This window comes from Mobula hypostoma, chromosome 2 (genome assembly GCF_963921235.1).
Source record: "Mobula hypostoma chromosome 2, sMobHyp1.1, whole genome shotgun sequence".
NCBI classification, from domain to species: Eukaryota; Metazoa; Chordata; class Chondrichthyes; order Myliobatiformes; family Myliobatidae; genus Mobula; species Mobula hypostoma.
The window spans coordinates 83,653,442-83,667,680 of NC_086098.1; the positions used below are offsets into that span (position 1 = coordinate 83,653,442).

Below are 14,239 nucleotides of genomic sequence, written 5' to 3' on the forward strand. Positions count from 1 at the left end.
AAAATTTGATTTTGGATATAATTTTATTAAGTGGATTAAGATACTATATTCTCATCTGATTGCATCAGCTTTGACTAATTCTCAGCAATTCCAACCGTTTGACCTTAAACGTGGCACCCGGCAAGGATGCCCTTTAAGTCCTCTGCTATTTGATCTGGCTATCGAGCCATTGGCAATTGTGTTTTGCAGTTGTACTGAATTGACTGGGATCTGGAGGAGCGGTCTTGAGCATAAAGTCTCTTTATACGCCGATGATTTGTTACTTTTTATATCAAACCTGACCACCTCCTTACCTTTGATGTTTTCACTTCTTAATAAATTTAGTCAGTTATCCGGATACAAACTTAATTTACATAAGAGTGAACTTTTCTCGATAAATAAGGAAGCACAAGCATTAGAATTTCAAAATCTCCTTTTTAAAGTAGTAAACAATTGTTTTACTTATCTTGGTATTATAGTAACAAGGAATTATAATCGCCTTTTTGATGAGAATTTCAATAATCTTTTAAATTTTACAAAACAGAATCTAGCACAGTGGTCACCTCTGTCTATGTCTCTAATTGGGCGAATTAATGTAATTAAAATGTATATTCCTAAATTTTTATACTTATTTCAATCTTTACCTATATTTAATCCTAAAGTTTACTTTTGATTCTTTGGATTCTATTATCTCGTCATACCTATGGAAAGGTAAACAGCCTAGACTTAATAAAGCTCATCTTCAAAAGCCTAAAAGAGAAGGTGGCTTGGCGTTGCCTAATTTTCGTTCATATTATTGGGCAGCCAATATTTGCAATATTATCTTTTGGTTCTACTTTTATAATCAGTCTATTTGTCCAAGATGGGTGGCAATGGATTTGAACGCTTATAAGAAATTATTTATTCCAGCTTTACTTGGATTTAAACTTCCTTGCCACTTGCCAAAATTTATTAATAATCCTGTAATCAGGCATACTCTGAGAGTATGGGCTCAATTTAGAAAATATCATGGCCTTTATAGTTGTTCCCTTTCTAGTCCTATTCTATACAATCATTTATTTCAACCTTCTATGCAGGATTCCACATTCCAGGACTGGTGTAGGAGAGGTATCAGGCATTTTGAAGATATTTTTATAGACAATCAGTTTGTGACTGAATACTCATTTTTTTTAGATATCTTCAAATGAGACATTTCATTAGCTCTTCAATACCACATTTTCCTGAACAACCTGATAAAAATGGTGTAGACTTGTTTCTTCAAATGAACCCCTTGGGTAAAGTTTTAATTTCTACTATTTGTGTCAAATTTATGAATCTCAGACGAGCCCCTTGTGATAAAATTAAAACTGCTTGGGAGCATGACTTGGGTTTTTCTTTGTCCGATGAGGTTTGGAATTCAATTCTTAAATCAGTCAATGCAATTTCTTTATGTACTTGTCATTGTCTTTTGCAGTTTAAAGTTGTCCACAGGGCTCATATGTCTAAAACCAAATTGGCGAAGTTCTATCCTGATATTAGTCCCTGGTGTGACAAATGCAAAGGAGGTGAGGCTTCCCTTATTCATATGTATTGGGCCTGTCCTACATTGGAAAAATTTTGGAAAGATGTTTTTTTTAACTTCTATATTAAATTGTCATTTGGAACCTGATCCTTTGATCGCTCTTTTCGCTACTTCTCGAGACTCTGACAAGCATTTGATCCTGGCAAAACGACGAACATTGTCTTTTGCCTCTCTTTTAGCTAGACGTGCAGTACTCCTTAAGTGGAGAGATGTAGTTCCCCCTACCCATGTTCAATGGCTTAGGGATATTATGTCTTGTTTAGATCTTGAAAAGATTTACTATTCACTTTTTAATTCGGACATAAAGTTCCATAAGGTGTGGGGACCTTTTCTTGAATATTTTCATAATTCTCACCTGGATTGACAGGTGTATTTTTTTTTCTTCCCTTGATAGTCAGATCCTGCATTTCCAGCTTTCTTTGAATCTTTGATTAGGTAGCAGGCTGCTTTTTTTCATTATTATTCATTTCTCTTTTTAATACAATATATAGTTCTGGGGTGATAAAAGTTTATCTCAAATGTTCTTTCAAATATTTATACTTGTAATGGTTGGCTTGGAGTTGGATAGTGGGTGGGTTGGGTGCTTCCCTTTCTAATTTTTCATTTTTAATATGGATGGCTTGCTCATTTGTTAAGATATGTATTATTGCTATTTTTGTCTGTATTGCAATGATCCTCCTATTTACACTATTGATTTTTTTTCTTCTACGCTGTAGTTTGTAGAAAATCATAAATAAAACAAAAAAAAGTTTGCTAAAGGTTCAAGAAACTAGGTACTGCTAGAGCGCTAGAAAATTCCAAGGGTGCCAGGAAGGGGCTCAAGAATGAAATTAGGAGAGCTAGAAGGGGCCATGAAAAGGCCTTAGCAAACAGGATTAAGGGAAACCCCAAGGCATTCTACAAGTATATGAAGAGCAAGAGGATGAATCGTGTGAGAATAGGATGTATCAGGAGTGAGAGAGGAAACATGAGCATGGAGCCAGAGGAGGTAGCGGAGGTACTTAATGAATACGTTGCATTCATCAACCATGTGATTGAGTTCAAGAGCCGTGAGGTAATCTTACAGCTATATAAGACCTTAGTTAGACCCCACTTGGAGTGCTGTGTTCAGTTCTGGTCACCTCATTACAGGAAGGATGTGGATACTATAGAGAGAGCAAAGGAGATTTGCAAGGATGTTGCCTGGATTGGTGGGCATACCTTATGAGAATAGGTTGAGTGAACTTGGCCTTTTCTCCTTGAAGCGACAGAAGATGAGAAGTGACCTGATAAGATGATGAGAGGCATTGATCGTGTGGATAGCCAGAGGCCTTTTCCCAGGGCTGAAATGGCTAACATAAGGGGGCATAGTTTTAAGGTGCTTGGAAGCAGGTACAACGCAGATGTCAGGGGTAGGTTTTTCACACAGAGAGTGGTGGGTGCGTGGAATGTACTGCAGTGGTAGAGGCGGATACAATAGGGTCTTTGAAGAGACTTGGATAAGTACATGGAGCTCAGAAAATAAGAGGGCTATGCAGTAGGGAAATTCAAGGCAGCTTCTAGAGTAGGTTACATGGTCGGCACAACATTGTGGGCTGAAGATGTCTCTATGGGAGGATAGTTAATTGCACTTTTCAAACTTACAACACTAATTAAAATTTGAATGGGCTCAGGTGATTGGAGTGAAAATGGAAGAGTATAAAACCTTAAAGGAATGGAGTGTAAAATCAGAAAAAATGTATTATGCAGGAGGTCAGTCCATTGTGTCCATGCCAAACAGTGAAGAACAATCCAGCCTAATTCCATTTTTCAGCCCAACATTTGGAGTCTTGTAGTCACAATTATTCAAGTGCACATGTAGATAGTATTCAAATGTGTCAGAAGTTTTGGTAGATAGTTGTAGATAAGATACTTGAACCATTTTGGCCAGAGTTCCAGATTTCTCACAACTTCTGGAAGAAAATATTCGTCATCCCTTTGCTGATTATTTGAAATTAATAATCATTCTTTAAAACCCTCTCGACCTTTAACTTCATTCACCTCAATGTTAAATGTCACTTCAACCACTTCTGTGCCAAGTCTATCCTATCCAATCCCAATAGCTAAATTACTCCCAACCTAGTATCTTTATAAATTTGAAGTAAAAGCAGAAAATGTTGGAGATGCTCAGCAAGTCAAGCAACACCATGTCCATAACATTTTACCAAATGAAATGTTGTCCTATTTCTGTCTCTCTCTCTCTACAGGTACTTCCTGCCCTACTGAGTATCTTCAGCACTTTCTTTCTATTACTTTTCCAGTTTTCCAGCATCTGCAGTTTTTAAAAATCTTATTATTACACTAATTCTCCAAAGTGTATATCACAGAATTTAAACTAGAGAAAAACAAGCAATCTGTAGAAGTCACTTTGCATTAAGAAAGACATTGCTTACAGCTTTACTCAGTATATACTAGGAATAGTGAAATAAAAACCCTGATGTGAAACGTTTCTTCAGTTCAGACTATATGACTTCAGAGTAAGTTTTTGAAGTGGTGTTGATTTGCTGTAGTTCAAAGTAGAAGTTCGGTTACAACCAAAATGCATATTCCTGTTGCTTTTCTTCAATGTCAGAGCTACGTTTGTCCATTCAATCTTCTGATTTGTTTCAAGGAAATCTTGGCCATAGCAGTGCAACCATTCACAATTATTAAATCTTTTATAGTGTTGGAGGTCGATCTGGATGAGATCTGATTTAAGTTACCTCTCCAATATACATCCATTGTATACTCATGCCTTCCTCTTAATATGCACCCTCTAATCACTCTCATCGTCCCTTTGCTTATTGACCCACACTGGCATGCATTCTGCCTTTGTTTCAAATGTGAAATTTATATTCTTATTTGAAATTCCTCCATGGCCTCACCCACCACTATCTACCTAATCTCTTTCAGTACAATATATCGAAGATCAGTGAAATTAAGTTCTGGCCTTTAGACAATCGTGGATTTTTAATTGTTCCACTGTTGATGACTGTGCTTGCAGCAGTTCGAACAATTTTTTTGCAATTTTCTATTCTTCATTCTTGGATGACATTGCTTCTGTTAAACTGTTTCTTCATTTGTCCAATGCCAATTCTCTGCAACACTGTGAGCTTTTGAACTAGATTATGGTTGTAGAAACTTCTAATTGTTGTGACTGAAGCATTTTATCTCTAAAACTTGGGAGTAAACTTAAAGTGACATTCTGAAGGATAAATATTGGAGAAAGTGTTAGGGTCCTAATGAATATGTCTTCTTAACACCCTGAGTTGTGGTAGCATTGTGCTAGATGTTATGTTACTGTGGCGCTGAATACAACTGTTCAGAATAGAAATAGGCTCTTCAGTCTGACTCATCTATGCCAACGAAGTTACGTTACTGAGGTAGTCAGTGTTTGGCTTGTGTCCCTCTGAACCTTCCCTATCCCTATACTGTCCAAATGTCATATAAATGTTGTAACTGTACTTCTATCACTTCTTCTGCAGCTCGTTCCATATACCCATGACTCTGTCTCCCCTACCCAGGGAAAGACTTTAGCTATTCATCTTATCTATGTCCCTCATCTATATTTTGTGTAACTCTATTGAATGGAGCAAGAACAACCACCACTAAATAAGAAGTAACATACTATACAACTATGTTAAGATTGATCAGCAAATTCAAGTTCTGCCAATATAGGCTCATCCCTCAGTGTCCTTTGCACCAAGGATAAAAGTCCTAACCTATCCAGCCTCTCTTATAACCCACAACCTCCATTTTAGGTAACATCCTCATAAATCAGTTTTGCACTTTCTCTAATTTAACAATTTTAGTAAGGATCAAGGCCATAATTAGAGAGATTGTGATGTCAAGAATCCAGCTTTTTGTATTAGGAAACATTTCAATAGTCTTATAGCCGCAGGATAGAAGCTTCCTTTGAGCCTGTTGGTAAAGTGCTTTCAGGCTTTTTTATCTTCTACTCAATGGTGACGTGGGGGTGTGTGGAGAAGAAAGAATGTCTGGGCTGGCTGAAATCATTGATTCTATTGGCTACTTTACTGATGCATTGAGAAGTGTAGACAAACTATGTGGATGGTGTTTGGAGAATACCCAATCTAATATTAAGAAGCTGCTTAATAAGTACTTTTGTTTTAAAACCTGCGAAAGTTGTAATAAACTATGGGCAAATTCCTTATTATCACTGTTGAGCTATGGAAAAATATTGAGTATGAAGGAATATCGTCAAAATGGAAAGCTTCCAGTGCTAAATAATGTGACAGTTCACTGCTTTAATGTAGTGAATTGGCAGATTTGAGCTCTTAACATCACAGTTTAGTGATTGTTGAGTTATTTTAATATGGAGTAAGGAAATTTGGTGCAAGAAAGTACATTCTTAGATTATGCTTGCTATATTTCATATTCCTGTTTTGAACTTGTGTTTGTAAGATTATTTCAAAAAATCAGCGTGCTGTTTTAATTGATCTTCAATTATAAAAATTCTCAGTTTCACTGAGTTGATTCATGAAACTCTTGCTGTATAAATAATCATGGAATCAAGTTGCATGAAAATTCTTGTAAATACATTAGGCTTTCCACAACTGTAACACAGTGAATTCTGGTGAATTGGGACACATTGTGACCAGTACATTTTGTCCCAATTAAGTGGCTATCCCAGTTACCCAAAGTTTCATGGAAATAAGACCATAAGACATAGCAGAATTAGGCCATCTAGCCCATCGAGTCTGCTCTGCCATTCAATCATGGTTGATCTTTTTCTCTATCTCCTCCTCAGCCCCAGTTCCCGGCCTTCTCCTCGTAACCTTTGATGTCGTGTCCAATCAAGAACCTATCAATCTCTGCCTTAAATACACCCAATAACCTGGCCTCCACAGCTGCACGTGGCAACAAATTCCACAGATTCACAAACAACAGGAATTCTGCAGATGCTGGAAATTCAAGCAACACACATAAAAGTTGCTGGTGAACGCAGCAGGCCAGGCAGCATCTCTAGGAAGAGGTACAGTCGACGTTTCAGGCCGAGACCCTTCGTCAGGACTAACTGAAGGAAGAGTGAGTAAGGGATTTGAAAGTTGGAGGGGGAGGGGAGATCCAAAATGATAGGAGAAGACAGGAGGGGGAGGGATGGAGCCAAGAGCTGGACAGGTGATTGGCAAAAGGGATACGAGAGGATCATGGGACAGGAGGTCCGGGAAGAAAGACAAGGGGGGGGACCCAGAGGATGGGCAACAGGTATATTCAGAGGGACAGAGGGAGAAAAAGGAAAGTGAGAGAAAGAATGTGTGTATAAAAATAAGTAACAGATGGGGTACGAGGGGGAGGTGGGGCATTAGCGGAAGTTAGAGAAGTCGATGTTCATGCCATCAGGTTGGAGGCTACCCAGACGGAATATAAGGTGTTGTTCCTCCAACCTGAGTGTGGCTTCATCTTTACAGTAGAGGAGGCCGTGGATAGATATGTCAGAGTGGGAATGGGATGTGGAATTAAAATGTGTGGCCACTGGGAGATCCTGCTTTCTCTGGCGGACAGAGCGTAGATGTTCAGCAAAGCAGTCTCCCAGTCTGTGTCGGGTCTCGCCAATATATAAAAGGCCACATCGGGAGCACCGGACGCAGTATATCACCCCAGTCGACTCACAGGTGAAGTGTTGCCTCACCTGGAAGGACTGTTTGGGGCCCTGAATGGTGGTAAGGGAGGAAGTGTAAGGGCATGTGTAGCACTTGTTCCGCTTACACGGATAAGTGCCAGGAGGGAGATCAGTGGGGAGGGATGGGGGGGACGAATGGACAAGGGAGTTGCGTATGGAGCGATCCCTGCGGAATGCAGAGAGGCGGGGGGAGGGAAAGATGTGCTTAGTGGTGGGATCCCGTTGGAGGTGGCGGAAGTTACGGAGATTAATATGTTGGACCCGGAGGCTGGTGGGGTGGTAGGTGAGGACCAGGGGAACCCTATTCCTAGTGGGGTGGCGGGAGGATGGAGTGAGAGCAGATGTACGTGAAATGGGGGAGATGCGTTTAAGAGCAGTGTTGATAGTGGAGGAAGGGAAGCCCCTTTCTTTAAAAAAGGAAGATATCTCCCTCGTCCTAGAATGAAAAGCCTCATCCTGAGAGCAGATGCGGCGGAGACGGAGGAATTGCGAGAAGGGGATGACGTTTTTGCAAGAGACAAGGTGAGAAGAGGAATAGTCCAGATAGCTGTGGGAGTCAGTAGGCTTATAGTAGACATCAGTGGATTAGCTGTCTCCAGAGACAGAGACAGAAAGATCTAGAAAGGGGAGGGAAATGTCGGAAATGGACCAGGTAAACTTGAGGGCAGGGTGAAATTTGGAGGCAAAGTTAATAAAGTCAACGAGTTCTGCATGCGTGCAGGAAGCAGCACCAATGCAGTCGTCGATGTAGCGAAGGAAAAGTGGGGGACAGATACCAGAATAGGCACGGAACATAGATTGTTCCACAAAACCAGCAAAAAGGCAGGCATAGCTAGGACCCATACGGGTGCCCATAGCTACACCTTTAGTTTGGAGGAAGTGGGAGGAGCCAAAGGAGAAATTATTAAGAGTAACGACTAATTCTGCTAGACGGAGCAGAGTGGTGGTAGAGGGGAACTGATTAGGTCTGGAATCCAAAAAGAAGCGTAGAGCTTTGAGACCTTCCTGATGGGGGATGGAAGTATATAGGGACTGGACATCCATGGTGAAAATAAAGCAGTGGGGGCCAGGGAACTTAAAATCATCGAAAAGTTTAAGAGCGTGAGAAGTGTCACGAACATAGGTCGGAAGGGATTGAACAAGGGGGGATAAAACCGTGTCGAGGTATGCAGAAACGAGTTCAGTGGGGCAGGAGCAAGCTGAGACAATAGGACGGCCAGGACAGGCAGGTTTGTGGATCTTGGATAGGAGGTAGAAACGGGAAGTGCGGGGTGTGGGAACTATAAGGTTGGTAGCAGTGGATGGGAGATCCCCTGAGCGGATAAAGTCGGTGATGGTGTGGGAGACAATGGCCTGGATTCCAGACCTAATCAGTTCCCCTCTACCACCGCTCTGCTCCGTCTAGCGGAATTAGTCCTTACTCTTAATAATTTCTCCTTTGGCTCCTCCCACTTCCTCCAAACTAAAGGTGTAGCTATGGGCACCCATATGAGTCCTAGCTATGCCTGCCTTTTTGTTGGCTTTGTGGAACAATCTATGTTCCGGGCCTATTCTGGTATCTGTCCCCCACTTTTCCTTTGCTACATCGACGACTGCATTGGTGCTGCTTCCTGCACGCATGCAGAACTCGTTGACTTTATTAACTTTGCCTCCAACTTTCACCCTGCCCTTAAGTTTACCTGGTCCATTTCTGACACTTCCCTCCTCTTTCTAGATCTTTCTGTTTCTGTCTCTGTCTCTGGAGACAGCTTATCCACTGATGTCTACTTTAAGCCTACTGACTCTCACAGCTATCTGGACTATTCTTCTTCTCACCCTGTCTCTTGCAAAAACGCCATCCCCTTCACGCAATTCCTCCGTCTCCGCCGCATCTGCTCTCAGGATGAGGCTTTTCATTCTAGGACGAGGGAGATATCTTCCTTTTTTAAAGAAAGGGGCTTCCCTTCCTCCGCTATCAACTCTGCTCTTAAACGCATCTCCCCCATTTCACGTACATCTGCTCTCACTCCATCCTCCCGCCACCCCACTAGGAATAGCGTTCTCCTGGTCCTCACCTACCACCCCACCAGCCTCCGGGTCCAACATATTATTCTCCGTAACTTCCGCCACCTCCAACGGGATCCCACCACTAAGCACATCTTTCCCTCTCCCCGCCTCTCTGCATTCCGCAGGGATCGCTCCCTACGCAACTCCCTTGTCCATTCGTCCCCCCCATCCCTCCCCACTGATCTCCCTCCTGGCACTTATCCGTGTAAGCGGAACAAGTGCTACACATGCCCTTACACTTCCTCCCTTACCACCATTCAGGGCCCCAAACAGTCCTTCCAGGTGAGGCAACACTTCACCTGTGAGTCGACTGGGGTGATATACTGCGTCCGGTGCTCCCGATGTGGCCTTCTATATATTGGCGAGACCCGACGCAGACTGGGAGACTGCTTTGCTGAACATCTATGCTCTGTCCGCCAGAGAAGGCAGGATCTCCCAGTGGCCACACATTTTAATTCCACATCCCATTCCCATTCTGACATGTCTATCCACGGCCTCCTCTACTGTAAAGATGAAGCCACACTCAGGTTGGAGGAACAACACCTTATATTCTGTCTGGGTAGCCTCCAACCTGATGGCATGAACATCAACTTCTCTAACTTCCGCTAAGGCCCCACCTCCCCCTCGTACTCCATCTGTTACTTATTTTTATACACACATTCTTTCTCTCACTCTCCTTTTTCTCCCTCTGTCCCTCTGAATATACCCGTTGCCCATCCTCTGGGTCCCCCCCGCCCCTTGTCTTTCTTCCCGGACCTCCTGTCCCATGATCCTCTCGTATCCCTTTTGCCTATCACCTGTCCAGCTCTTGGCTCCATCCCTCCCCCTCCTGTCTTCTCCTATCATTTTGGATCTCCCCTCCCCCTCCAACTTTCAAATCCCTTACTCACTGTTCCTTCAGTTAGTCCTGACGAAGGGTCTCGGCCTGAAATGTCGACTGTACCTCTTCCTAGAGATGCTGCCTGGCCTGCTGCGTTCACCAGCAACTTTTATGTGTGTTCCACAGATTCACCACCCTTTGGCTAAAGAAATTTCTCCGCATCTCTGTTTTGAAAGGGTGCCCCTCTATCCTGAGGCTGTGCCCTCTTGTCCTAGACTCTCCCACCATGGGAATAGTTTAAAAGGTATAAAAAAACAAACTGCCATTTAACTGAGCAACAAATTCTACATTTAAATGAAATACAGAACAAATTAGAACACTATTAATAGTACTACAGTACACTAAAACTATGTATTACTTCCTAATAGTTATTGACCGAGGAATTCGTCCAGTGTATGTGGCTGTTCTTTTGATTGACTGTACAACCCTCTCACTGTGGCTCGTAACAAACTTGGCTCGTCAGCTAACTCTGGCTAACAGGCATGTGAATCAGCATTGCATGGGTAACAGTGAGGAGGCCACCTTCAATTAGCAACACCCTTCTAGGATTGGTATGAATCAGGTTCAACCAGTCCGTAATCCAATGATGGAACGAAAATTGTAAGTACTGTCCCATGCAAAGTTATCGTTCGCCAGGAAATAACAGACCTTACACTGGCATAAACTTAAGTTTAAACTGTTATTTGGGTGGGGGGGGGGGGAAGAAAAGGGCCTTGTACCGTTAAACCAGTCTAAATATACACGTAAACTTTGGAGCTAATTTCTGGCGTAGTTGGGATGCTTTGCTTTGATTATTCATGCGCTGTACCCACAGTTAGAACTTCCCTTGAGGACCATTTTGAATGAACTGGCAAACTCAGGACTATTGGTACTTCCTCCTTTAAACCACTCGTCTGCACGAAGTCCTTCTTACAATAGGGTCTCCCCTTCAGATGGGATCCTCCGAGCATCTTCCCTTGTGCTCTTCTCTGTACCTCCTAACAAGAAAAACCTAAAACCAGACTGTTCTTCAGAAATCTGATCCTGCCCAGCTCTCTCGAATATTCTATGGCATCCCACTGGACAGAATGTTACAGCACAATATCAAACAAACCCAGTTGGCTGATGCAACATTCCGAGGTTAAGCAAATGCTCCTTATCTCAGCCGAAGCCAAAACACTAGCCTATGAAGCTTAACTAACAGAACACACTATGTTTGCAGAAAACTGTTAAAATAAAAATACCTCACAGCATAGCAGTAGAAGCACAATAAAACATGTTCTTAACCAGGGCATTACAATAGTAAATCAGGGGTTCCCAGACTTTTCTTTAATGTCATGGATCCTTGCCATTAACTGAGGGATCCTGGGCCCAAGGTTGGGAAGCCCTGCTGTCAGTGAACAAAATCAGCGCAGACACCATGAAGCTAGTAACTGCTCTAATATAATGCCTTCGATGATTGCATCCTCCAAATCTTTATTTTCATTTTAACATTGTAACATTCAAGGTGATTATTGAAGCCTTCAAATTTTTCATAGTTCCTAATGTGTTGAAGTAGTGAAATCATTTTATTTTCACTTATGGCCATTTACTGACATCTTCAAGCCTAAATGCTTAAAACTGCAATAACAAAAACAGTTCTGGATAACTGCTTATTTCTCACCAACTATCAGTGACAAAAATTGCCTGCTTTTTGAAACACACGGAACTGATGCGATTTAAAAACCGTTTGCTCTAACATGGAACACACATAAAAGTTGCTGGTGAACGCAGCAGGCCAGGCAGCATCTCTAGGAAGAGGTGCAGTCGATGTTTCAGGCCGAGACCCTTCGTCAGGACGAAGGGTCTCGGCCTGAAACGTCGACTGCACCTCTTCCTAAAGATGCTGCCTGGCTTGCTGCGTTCACCAGAAGGGTCTCGGCCTGAAACGTCGACTGCACCTCTTCCTAGAGATGCTGCCTGGCCTGCTGCGTTCACCAGTCCTGACGAAGGGTCTCGGCCTGAAACGTCGACTGCACCTCTTCCTAGAGATGCTGCCTGGCCTGCTGTGTTCACCAGCAACTTTTATGTGTGTTGCTTGAATTTACAGCATCTGCAGAATTCCTGTTGTTTGCTCTAACATGGAGTTGTGTCTCACGGCCATGCAAGTGCACATAGCTGATGCTAGTTAGAAACTTTTCGGCAACAGTCTCGTGTCGCAATTAAGTTGCATAGTATCCCAAATAAGTGGCTGTCCCAATTAACTGGAATCCACTGTTTATACAGTGTACTTCTAGGTCCTCCAAGTACACTTGCTTTCATAACATCACACCTTAAAAAATGGTAAGGATTCTGAAACCGTGGATATAATTTTAACTACATTTACCTTTTGTTATTTTAAACAAATGTTTTTGTTACAACAATAAGAGGGAATTTTATGCAGCAAGCTTTTTACATTATATTTAAGCCATGATGGTAAAACCCAGTGGCACTCACTCAAATCTGTTTGAATATCTTTTTGTTATATATATGCATTAGTTCAGAATCAGATTTATTGTCACTGTGTTATATGACATGAAATTTGGTTTGCAGTAGCAGTACAGTGTAAAGATATAAAATTAATATAAACTATAAAAGAGATAAATGGGGCAAAAATAAATGGACCCCTCAAAAATATGATGGCAGAGTGAAAGAAGCTGTTTCTGAATCATTGACTGTGGGTCTTCAGGCTCCTATACCTCCTCCATGAAGGTAGCAATGAGAAGAGGTCATGTCCAGGGTGGCTTCAATAGACATTTGCAAGTCTTTGGTAATATGCCAAATCTCCTCAGACTCCTCATGAAGTAGACAAGCTGGCATACCTTCATGATTGCATCAATATGTTGGACCCAGGATAGATCCTCTGAGATATTGAAGCCCAGGAGCTTGAAGCTGCTCACTCCTTCCACCACTGACCCCTCAATGAGGACTGGTGCATGTTCTCCTTATCCACACTGAAGCCAACAATTAATTCTGTGTTCTTGCTGACACTGAGTGCAAGGTTGTTGTTGTTGTGTCACTCCTCAACCAGTTGATCTCTCTCTCACCTTGATGGTGCCTCCTGATTGCCATCTGGGAATTTACTACAACAGTGGTGTCATCTGAAAATTTATAAATGGCTGTTGTGTATTTAGCCACACCGTCACGAGTGTAGAGAGGGTAGAGCAGTGGATTAAGAACATACCCCTGAAGTGCACCTGTGTTGAATATCAGCAAGGAGTAGATGTTATCACTGATCCTTACTGACTCTGGTCTTCCAGTGAGGAAGTTGAGAATTAAGTTGCAGAATTCATTACAATGAATTCCTGTAACATGAGTAATGAATTTCTGATCATCAATAACACTTTATGCTGCTATCTTTGTTTACTGTGCTACACCAGGACAGTCCTATATCTAGACAGTTTAAAAATTTCAGATATGCATAGCCAAACTACTGAAATTCCAGTGAGGGTTGAAGGTTCTCCAGAATTAACTTTCAGCACCACCTGCTGTGTATTGTTGGTACAGACTGACACTGATTTTTTTTTACAGATAATACAATTTATTTGAATACTTTGCAGTTATTATTTATATTAAATAACTATTTTATATTTTACTTTATTCGTTTTTTTAAATTTTGTTTTATTTCTTTTATGTTAGATTTACATCAGAATCTGGTTTGTTATCTCTGATGTATTCAAGATCCAAGATTATTTAATGTCCTTCAGTGCACAAATATAAAGGAGATTCTAGTTAATTTGTGCACATCAGCACCTGTATATCTTGGCCCATTTAAGTGGCTGTCCCAAATCAGCTGGAAATAGTTTAAAAGGAATAAAAAAGACAAACTACTATTTAACTGAATAAAATGATGAATTTAAGGAAATACATAATAACTGAGAATGCTAATAAAACTGTAAAACCGTATTAGTTCCTAATAATTATAAAGGGAAGAATTTATCCCTTTAATCGATTGTAGATTAACAAATTCAGTGCAGGCAACAGGAGCAGATGATGGACTGCCTTCATGCAATAGAGGAATTCATTCAGTGTATGCTGACATGTTCTTTTGATTGACTCAAAATGAACAAAATCTGTGCAAATAGTGGACTACAGTGCTTTCCGCGATTGCATCCTCCAAATCATTATTTTAATT

The 14,239-nt window shown here is 41.5% G+C and overlaps 1 protein-coding gene and 1 long non-coding RNA gene across 11 annotated transcripts in view; one reads left to right on the forward strand and one right to left on the reverse strand.

Moving 5' to 3' along the window:
* Positions 1–14,239, forward strand: part of egln1a (egl-9 family hypoxia-inducible factor 1a) — a 95,164-nt gene that overhangs the window by 61,977 nt on the left and 18,948 nt on the right. For 3 of the 10 annotated variants that reach the window (XR_010016784.1, XR_010016785.1, XR_010016783.1), the window contains exons 3-4: positions 1,433–1,523; positions 10,476–10,707. The exons of 3 other annotated variants lie outside the window; for them this stretch is intronic. The gene's annotated coding sequence lies outside the window, so the exon portion shown is untranslated. Of the gene's footprint in view, positions 1–1,432; positions 1,524–6,308; positions 6,587–10,233; positions 10,352–10,475; positions 10,708–14,239 lie in introns of those variants that run through there. 4 more of the 10 variants (XR_010016792.1, XR_010016790.1, XR_010016786.1 and 1 more) reach the window with 3 other exon arrangements.
* The window catches only part of LOC134341613 (uncharacterized), a 74,426-nt gene that overhangs the window by 26,649 nt on the left and 33,538 nt on the right, over positions 1–14,239 (reverse strand). The window lies entirely within an intron of this gene.